Here is a 7,564-nt window from a genome sequence, read left to right as displayed (position 1 = left end):
GGCTTTTGTATGAGAGATTTGGGTGGAATTTGGTGTTTTCATTGTAATAATTGGAATAAGGGGTACCACTCTTGTATGCTTGAAAAACATTCACTTGTTCATTTGTTCCCATACATTCACTTTGGTCATGTCCCAAAGTTCCACAATTCTCACATATCCCGTTTGGGATTAATGAAGATGCCGTCATGGCATTAACATGATGCTTTGGTGATTTTGAGGCTTCTTCAAGTTTAGCCATAGCTTTTTCGAACTTCAAATTGATGGTATCAATGTGAGAACTAAGTTGAGCACCCAATTGAGTAATGGAGTCCACTTCATGCTTTCCTCCTCTAGTAGCCTTGCGAGGTCTACTATATTGTGAATTATGGACCGTCATTTCCTCAATCTTGTTCCAAGTTTGATTATCGTCAACTTCCACTACTACATTGTGATCCTGTAGCAACACTTCGCTATTGTTGCATAATGTCGTATAAATGTTGCTTTAGAGTTTATGCAACACTTAATGAAGTGCTACATAAAGTCTTGTTGCATTAGCTCATTGCAACACTTAATGCAACACTTTTCAAACTAAAGCAACACTTTTATAAAGTGTTGCATATGTTATGCTAATGCAACGCTTTTTTCAATTTCAAAGGCAACATTTTAATTTGCTAATGCAACACTTCATGTGAAAAAATAGCAACACTTCCTGAACTAATGCAATACTTTTCATGTTGAAAAGCAACACTTATAACAAACAAATGCAACCACTACTACAAAAACATCAAGGGACATCGGAGTTTTTTACTAATAGACATCAGACTTAGCCTCTGATGTAGAGTTGAGTGATGTCCATTATAAGACAATAGACATCGGACTAAAGTCTGATGTCTATTTGATCAATGGACATCGGATTTTTAGGAAACCCGATGTCTATATATCTTTTAGACATCGGTTTTTCAAAAAAGTCTGATGTCTATTTCAGAAATAGACATCAGATATCTTAAAAAGCTGTTGTCTATTATAAAAGATAGACATCAGATTTTTGCAAAAATCCAATGTCTATAATTATTATTTTTTATAAAAAAAAAATATATATATTACGCTGTTACCCATATTAGTCGTACACGTGATGACAATGCAAAATTATTCCATAATCAATAAAAAATATCTGTATACAATCAATCGAGATCCAAAGCCAATTACAACAAGATCTACCATGAATAACGTGTCAAACTACTTTAGAAAACTAACTTGTAAAAAAATAGAAACCAATATACTGTATAAATTTACTGGATGTCTAAGACGGCACCATGTGGACAGACAATATGCACATTCAACCATCAACTTCTGCCTCTACCTCTTTCACTTCATTTTGCCATATTCAAACTTCGTTCAATGGCACTTCTTGACCTGAAAGTTGACACAAAAACATGAGGCAACAATAAGTACACAAACTTAAGAAAGAAGATATAAGTTAAGATGGATATAAGGAATTTAGATTTACGAATGATAGATGCACACACTATGCTCGCCTCGGATCCAACATAAGTATAATTTCGACTCATCGTCTACGCTCAGAAGGGGGCTAGCTAGGATGCAACTGTCTAGGCTCAGCAGCTGTTGTTGACCTCAGTCTCCTAAATAGGTAGCCATAAGAAGATTGTGGTTCTAAGAAAGAGGCATGATTGTTGATTTTATTAGGAACCAATCAGTCTCCTAAATTGGTAGCCTCATGCTCACAAAGCCACATATCACCACTAGTCTATAGTCGACAAATGACATCGACTAAGGTATACACTAAGAAGAATATATAACATGTATGAAGTTAAATGAAAGCTCAAGATTAGGTACCTGTTGAGTAGTTGCACTTTGTACTCCATATCATTAAGTTCTGTGCCAAAGACATAGACAAATTTACAAAACAGAGTATAATTAATAAGTTATCAGCAATAGCATCAAAATGGAAAAAACTAGTCTATAATCGACAAATGACATCGACTAAGGTAGACACTAAGACCATCACCAACCATGCTTTACTCTCTCCCTCATCCCACTCTCTCATATCATATCTCACTCATTCACCTCATCATTCCTCAACTTTTCAATTTATAACAAAAACACTCTTCCATCCATAATTTATACTTACTACTCATCCCACTATATTTTATAATTTCTCTATCTTATTTTACATACCTATAAATATTAAAGAAAGCATATTGATATTTATTCTTGTATAAGGCTGCCAAAATAAGAAAATTTGTCATAGAAAATTAATAAAAAACTGAATCATGGCCCACATGCATTACTCGTCCTCTTTCGCGATATGTTAAGGAGTTTCACATTCCTCAACTACTTGAGTATTAATCTTCATGATTGAAGCCTACTTTTGCTCCTCATCTTCTCTTCCTCAATATTTTGAGCAGCCTCATCCTCATGGTTGAGGATGGTCTAAGAAGAATATATAACAAGTATGAAGTTAAATGAAAGCTCCAAATTAGGTACCTGTTGAGTAGTTGCACTTTATACTCCATATCACTAAGTCCTGTACCAAAGACCTAGACAAATATACAAAAGAGAGTATAATTAATAACTTGTCAGCAATAGCAGCAAAATGCAAAATACTAGAGTCTGAAATTGGCCTTTTTTAGAAATTAAAACTTAGGCAACTCTTTCAGTAAGAAATATTGATTTATTTAACCTCTCCCAACAAGAATTCTTGATACTGAAAATGAAGATCAGTCAGGATTCACTTATGGAAGTGAGGCCCGTATTTAGTTTAGTAGTTAAAAACCACACATTGACAAAGAAAGACAAAGAAAAGAGGTTTCAAATCGTTCAATACGTACTACTGAAAGACCAAAGAAAAAGAAAGCGAGGGCAGGCGAGACAACGATAACGACTAACGAATAAAGAAAGTAGCAAATAGATTGGCATTATTTGTAACCGCTGTACTAATTCTAACCCCATGTTATCCATGAATTAATTGTAATTTCATGTCAATCAATGCCTCTATGGGTGATTTGGTTAAACAACTTCTACACCAAATGAAAAAAAAAAAGACTGTCAGAGCGCAAAGAGAGCACATACAACAAGCAATAAACAGGCGTGTGCGTGTTCAATTGGCGGTTTATCTCCTTCATTGTGTAACTTCCATGTCAATCAAGAATCTACAACAATTTAACTTACCAACATAAGTGCTCAAGACTAACTACCTGGATACTAAAGTTGATTGATACAATACAATGATACCTTAATCGATAAAATTCGATCGTAAACAAACAAAGTATCATGCATACTCCACTTACAGTAATTGCTTCGACAACTTTTGCATAAACCCCAACTTTTAGCAGTGAGTATATCTAGGTTCACCTCATAAGGTTGCCTTAGCCGAAGGATACTTCCACGAGTACAAGATAACTAAAAAATGAACTTAAGATTAAAGAAGCTTCGTCATATTACCTTTGGACAATAAACTTGCTCCTCGCAAGTACAAGATAACTGAAAAATCTTCAGAAATAATACAGGTGAACTTCCTCCTCCATCTGGAATAATCGTTCTGGAATAATACAAATCTAATTCAGGTGAACTCTTAGAGTATCACAGTACAAAATAGATCGAAAAAGGTAAATGAGACAAATCAAGCAACTGATTCGCAGTTCACAAGCAGATGGGATACCATATAATGTTCACCCCAAGCCAAACCCAAATTCATCAAAATTAGGGTTTCACCATCCCCAAAATTCAGCAATTTCTTCAAATCACAATCAAATAATAAAGCACAAGATACTATTAATGTACTAATAAATAAAATCAGTAACCAAAATGAACAAGCAAGTAAGCATACAACAAGCAACAACAATAAATAAAGCAAATATTTAAGGAAAGTAAAGAAAACTTAGACGATAAAAGGGAAAAAAGGGAAAAAAGGGACCAGAAGTTTTCAATGGGAAAAGGACCGTGTTGAACATCGTCGGGACATCAGCTTTTTCCGCCATCGTCGACGGCAGTAGAAAACCCTGGATCTGAAAAAAGAGGGGAAATAATGAAACCTATCGTGTTAAGGGTAATAGCGGATGGAAGATAAGAAAACCGGTGAATAATAGAAGTGGGCAATGACGACGACGAGGACGAGCTGTCCCCTTCTATATGGAGTGTTGGTGGTGGCGGAGTAGAATAACGGTGAAAGAGGGGTTATAGGTTAGAGTGGGGAGGGAAATGAGTGATAAAGAATGTGTGAGATATAAAGTATACGCAGGTGTTGGGTGTATAAGAATATTCGATGTAATTTTAGAGGCAATATATACTTATGTGACATAAGTGTTGCTCAAGTGTTGCGACAAAATGCAACACTTGTATAAGAACGTTGTACTTATAGTAATACATTACAACACTTAATTTAAAGTGATGCCCTATGTAAGTAAATGCAACATTTTTAAATAAAGCGTTGCTTAATTAACTAAAACTTGCAACACAAACCGTAAGTGTTGCACACGAAATGTTGCATTATGTCTACTTTTGTAGTAGTGTTCGGTGAACATACCATTTGATCCCATATTGAGAATGTTTCTTGAGTCTTCATAAAGACCATTCTAAAATTGTTGTACCAAGAACCACTCGCTAAGTCCATGATGAGGACATGAGCGACAAATTCCCTTGAATCGCTCCCAAGCTTCATACAAGGATTCTTCATCTCTTTGCTTAAAGCCCGTAATTTGAGCTCTTAGCATGTTAGTCTTTTCCAGTGGGTAGAACCTTTTGTAGAAAGCTAGAGCCAACTTCTTCCTAGAGTCAATTCCGAGAGTAGCCTTATCAAGGCCTTTCAACCATTGTTTTGCGGTGCCAATGAGAGAAAAAGGAAATAAGACCCATCGAATTTGGTCTTGAGTTACACCGGTTTGAGAAATCGCATCACAATAGTCACAAAAAGTCTCCATGTGAGAGTGAGGGTCTTCACTAGGCATCCCCCCAAATTGGCTTCTTTCGACTAATTGGATAAATGCGGTTTTGGCAATGAAATTTCCAGTTAAGTGTTGTAGTGTGGGAGTACCATTGGGTAGGTTCTCCTCGGTTGGTACGGAATGTGATGAAAACTTAGGCATTGTGGGTAACAAGTTCTTCTAGCAAGTCTTCTATTGTTTGTCAAAGTCCTTTCAATTTCGTGATCAAAGGGTAACAAGTTACCTTGTGATCTTCTAGACATGCAAAATATCAAACAACTCGAAAAAAATTAGAACAAACCTTGAGGAGTTTTACTTCCCCAAGGCAAAGAAAGACAAAACTAATAACAATCTAAGAAAATCTAAATCAAGTTAACACCGTCCCCGGCAACGGCGCCATTTTTGGTCGTACTCACTTGAGAGGTTTAGTTTTCGGTACTTGTCGTTAGGAGCACCTAGACCAAAACAATATTTATAACTCCACAAACAACTCTACAATTAGTAAAGAGGCAAGTAAAGGTTGGATCCCAAGGGACGGGTATTGAAGTGAGAGTTTTAATTGCAACTAGCGGTGTCTAGGGGTGTCACAATTTGGGGTTTGAATAGAAGATCACTAAACTAAATAGCAATGAAAGTAAACAAGCAAGATGATTGAAAAGGGGTGTAAACAATTGATAAAAAGCACTAGGGTGTCATGGGGTCATAGGGGATTCATGGGAATTGATCATACAAACATATTCTCAAATTATAAGCAAGCAATTATTGTTGTGATGGATCGAGTTGGTTTATGTCTTACAATCCAAGGAAAGTTTGGGTCCCGGAGCCGAATCGATTAGATTGTACAACTCCTACAAGTCTACTTAATCTTCCCTACTTAACTACATGCATGGTCTAATGAGACTCGAGTTGGTTTATGTCTTACAAGTCTCATTGAAAAGATAGGTGATGGGTAAAAAATGCAAGGATTCATAGGCTCGCATTTCATCAAACATAACATGTGCATGAGTTGAGATCAGAACAAGCAAGCAAATAAACTATGAAAACATATTAAATTAAGCATGAATCATCCCCCATGTTGGTTTCCCCTAATTACCCATTAACCCTAGTTAAGGAAACTACTCACTCATTATCATGTTGAACATGCTAGCAAGGTTGTCAATCATACCAACAAAGTGAAACATGATGAATAAATGAAGATAATTAACAATAATTAAAAAGGGATTAAGAGGATTATACCTACTAATGATTCCAATAATAAAGCAAATAATAATAGAAGTACTTGATGATTGATTGGAAGGTTGTCAATCTCCCAATAATAACCCAAATAATTTTCAATTACCCAAAATGAAAGATGAACAAAAGAGAGATTAAGGAAATGATATTTGTATTAAGACTTTATTAAAAGTTGATTACAAGATTAAAGAGAGATTTGATTGATATAAACTACACTAGGAATTGATAAGAAGAACATGATAACCTAATAAGACTAATGGGGTATTTATAGTGGGGATTAGGTACACAAATTAGGGTTTACTAAGGGCTTAAATGACGATTAAGTCCTTGAGGAATCGCTCCTCTCAGAAAAATATGCGAGTCTCTTTTTTGCTAGTCTTTCCCGAGGTATGCGCATCCTTCATAGAACAAGTAGAAGACGAAATAGCTGTCACACAATCCGAGCGTCCAGGGCACGGGACGAGCGGATTGTCTTCTTGTTGGACGAGCGGATTCGTGGGGTGGACGGGCGGATTGTGATGGTTTTGGATGAGCGTCCTTCTGAGGAAGACGCTCGGATTGTTTGTCTTGGACGGGCGGATTGTGGGCAATCCGCTCGGATTCTCCGTCAGCTTCTTCCTTTCCTCTTTTCTTCCTTTTTCTTCATACAATCCTTGAGGATTTCATCGGAGATGCAAGGATCTTTTCTCATCATTGCCCAACTACTATAATATGTACAAAGGCCTTCTAGTCTTGTCTTCTCTTTGATGCTTGGTCATTGAATTCAATCAATTTAGCTCCATTTTGCCATGAAAATACAAGGTTTGCACTCCTTTCCTACCAAGGGATCAAAACCTCAAAGAATATGCAAAACAAAGGACTAAAGACAATAAATGACCCAAATATGCACTAAAAAGCATGGGAATAAGGCTAATTCGGGGACTAAATATGCTCAAATAATGGTCACATTAAGGACCTTTATCATAATAATGAGCAAGCTTTCGACTACTTCTTCAAGGTGTTGAGTAACATCAACAACACCTTGAACATGCCCTCTTGACATCTCACATTGGAATGAGAGTTTGGTGGAGTCCTCCCTAAACCACCATTTTAAAATATTCTAACTCCCGAACTTGCATTTCAATTATTACATTGCATTTTTGTCATTTTTGGATTTATATTTTTGTGCCTTGATCAAAATATTCATCATTTTGAGGGAAGTGAGGAAGGGACTTATGATTTTATTTATGTATAGTGCTTTATCTTAGTGTGGGGATAGCAATTGCCTAGGCTATTCATGCCTTTGTAGTGCCCCTACAATGAAGAACACGAGAATTGAAGAATGAAAATGACACGGGTTACGAAGTACCCACTGATGGACCTGAATCCGTGTGGTCAAGGAAGAATCCGAGCGGCCAAATGGACAATCCGCT

At 36.4% G+C, this 7,564-nt stretch overlaps 1 non-coding gene across 1 annotated transcript; it reads left to right on the top strand.

The window, feature by feature from the left end:
* Window positions 1–4,602: 4,602 nt before the first annotated feature.
* On the top strand, window positions 4,603–4,709 carry LOC141654157 (small nucleolar RNA R71). The gene has a single exon (XR_012547723.1). It is a non-coding gene; the product is annotated as a small nucleolar RNA R71 (small nucleolar RNA).
* Window positions 4,710–7,564: the final 2,855 nt, after the last annotated feature.

The sequence above is a fragment of the Silene latifolia genome, chromosome 4, assembly GCF_048544455.1.
Source record: "Silene latifolia isolate original U9 population chromosome 4, ASM4854445v1, whole genome shotgun sequence".
NCBI lineage: Eukaryota > Viridiplantae > Streptophyta > Magnoliopsida > Caryophyllales > Caryophyllaceae > Silene > Silene latifolia.
The sequence above is the reverse complement of the archived record's forward strand: the minus strand, read 5'-3'. Positions and strand labels throughout refer to the sequence as shown.